This window comes from Leuresthes tenuis, unplaced genomic scaffold (genome assembly GCF_036924035.1).
Source record: "Leuresthes tenuis unplaced genomic scaffold, fLeuTen1.0.hap1 SCAF_17, whole genome shotgun sequence".
In the NCBI taxonomy this organism is placed as follows: domain Eukaryota; kingdom Metazoa; phylum Chordata; class Actinopteri; order Atheriniformes; family Atherinopsidae; genus Leuresthes; species Leuresthes tenuis.
Genome location: NW_027325371.1, coordinates 21300000 through 21302355, shown reverse-complemented (window position 1 = coordinate 21302355; position 2356 = coordinate 21300000). Strand labels below are relative to the sequence as shown.

The window sequence follows — 2356 nt, the reverse complement described above, 5'->3', positions numbered from 1 at the left end:
GTCCACCACAAGGGACAGTCCAGAAAAAATAAATAAACAATGTTTTTGAAAAAAAATTGTTGCAGTATGTTTCTTTCAACCACAATACTTAAATTATCATAAAGATATAAAAAAAGCAAAACTTTTTTCCTCTTAGTCTCTCATGGCATACTAATAACCATTTGAATGATAAAGAATCAATGTAAGTACCTAAGATGACTTTATTAAGATTACTTTATTGTCATGTAGTCACACGAAATGACTCTCCGCATCTGACTCATCCAGGTTGGCACCTGTTGAACACACACATGCACGGGGTGACACACTCATGGAGACAGATGCCATACACTGGAGCGGTGGGGCAGCCAATTACAGCGCCCGGGGAGCATGAGGGGTACGGAGCAGTGAGATTAGGAATGGAAGTTATTGGAGGACCCACTCTAACCACAGACGCTGATAGGTTGTGGGTACAGTGGGACACGTTACTTCGGCGGCTTTCGATTTGCTACCAAACATACAACTGGTTGCTGATAGCAAAAATGTTAAGTTTGGCTGTGAAGGACGAGGCCGTAGAAAGAGATATATATGCAGACAATGTTCTGAAGACATGGCAGCAGTATGTCTGAGTCAGCAACGATCTGTTGGTAAACACACTCGTCCCTGGGTGGGCTCGAACGACCAACCTTTCGGTTAACAGCCGAACGCGCTGGCCGATTGCGCCACAGAGACTCTGTCAGCAACTGAATCAACAATGCATAATATGAAAACATATCACCGAATTGTTATCACCACAGAGACCATTTCCGTTCATGCCTTCCAGCTGTGTGAGGAGCATTACTGCCATCTACTGGACTGAATATTAAGCTGCTGGAGTTTTTCCTGCCGCAGCCTCTTAGGCACTGATAATGGTGCCTTTTTCTCTTCTTCTGTGATTTTATTTGCAGAATACTTTACAGAGTCCTCTTAGTCTCTATTCAGATGTTGGTCCTCTCTATCTTTCATCCAGTTTGTTTGTCTCAGTACATGAAGACAGTCTGAGAGGTGAAAAGGTCAGAGGTCAGTCTGGATGTGCAGGAAAAGCAGCCTCATGGAGCTTCAGGGTTCTGTTAAATAACTACTGAAGTTTGCCCTCCTGTTATTGGATTATGTTAAATAAAGACAAGTGAGTATAACCAGCAGAGCTACTGCATGTACTACTACTCCTATCACTTCCATTGCAGCGTAGAGTCCGATCCCTCCTGAAATGTCTGGCTGTGGACTCTCAGTCGGTCTCTGAGGTTGGGAGTGATCAGCAGCTGCTGTAAAGGACAAAACATGAAGGTGATTTATGGAAATAGAAAACATTTCCCTCATCATTAGTAGCTGTTAGTAATTCTTCATTTGCTGTCAGAGAAACTGTTGTTCTGCTGCATTTTGTCTGTTTTCTCTTCATTTGCTTTGAGTTTTGGATTTTGTGTTAACAGCTGACAGAATAAAATGTTGTGGATACTGTTCATATGTATGAGTCTATATGAACAACAAAACAACACAAACAGAGACAGTTGGTTCTCAGCTACTTTAAACTCTGAGCTGGATAAACTGTGTTAGTTCTGTAGTGGTTCTTCATGGCTAACTACTGGAACATCTGAGCTTTAAATCTCATGTTAACTCTCAGCAGGAAAAAACTCCAAATGAACAAGAACCAGCAGTAAAAATCTTAAGGAGATTAAATCCACGATGTGAACTCACCAGTGATGCTGAGTCGACATCTTCCAAAGCTGAAGCCACAATCAGTCTTCACTTCACACACATACAGACCAGAGTCCTCAGTCCTGAGCCTGGACACATGAAGTCTGATTCGTCCTTCTCTGAGGGCGTCTTTGTCACTCTGAACTCGTCCTGCAAACTGTTCATCCTGAGACTCTGACACCTCAACACCTTCATGAACATGATACAGGAATAAGACTCTGTGATCAGTTATCAGGTTCCAGATGATATACAGGGAGCTCCAGGAGCTGTCAGGTTTGGTTGTGAACATCCACTCCAGAGTGATGTTGTGCTTCTCCTCTGCCTGATAGGAGCTCTGTGGCACATTCACTTCAAATGTTGCTGCTGAGGAGACAGAGAGGGAAAGAGAGGAGCAGACACTCTTTCACATGTGATAGCAATAATCTGCACTATCTAAGCAAACACAGAAGATGATCAAAGCAAGGCCGTAACTACCATAGAGGACACCAAGGTCGTGTCCTCGGTATTTAAAAAAAAAATGTTTTGCTTAAATTGTGGTGATTTTATATTTGAATAGCCAAGAGTAGCACGACTGTTTAATAGAACAATGGCCCAGTTTGGGCAGATGTGCTGCGCGTCATCAACATCATATGGTCTATATGGTAACTAC

General features: G+C 42.7%; 1 non-coding gene across 1 annotated transcript; it reads right to left on the bottom strand.

Moving 5' to 3' along the window:
- Nucleotides 1-634: 634 nt before the first annotated feature.
- trnan-guu (transfer RNA asparagine (anticodon GUU)) lies at nt 635-708 on the bottom strand. The gene has a single exon. It is a non-coding gene; the product is annotated as a tRNA-Asn (tRNA).
- Between the last annotated feature and the right edge of the window lie 1648 nt (nt 709-2356).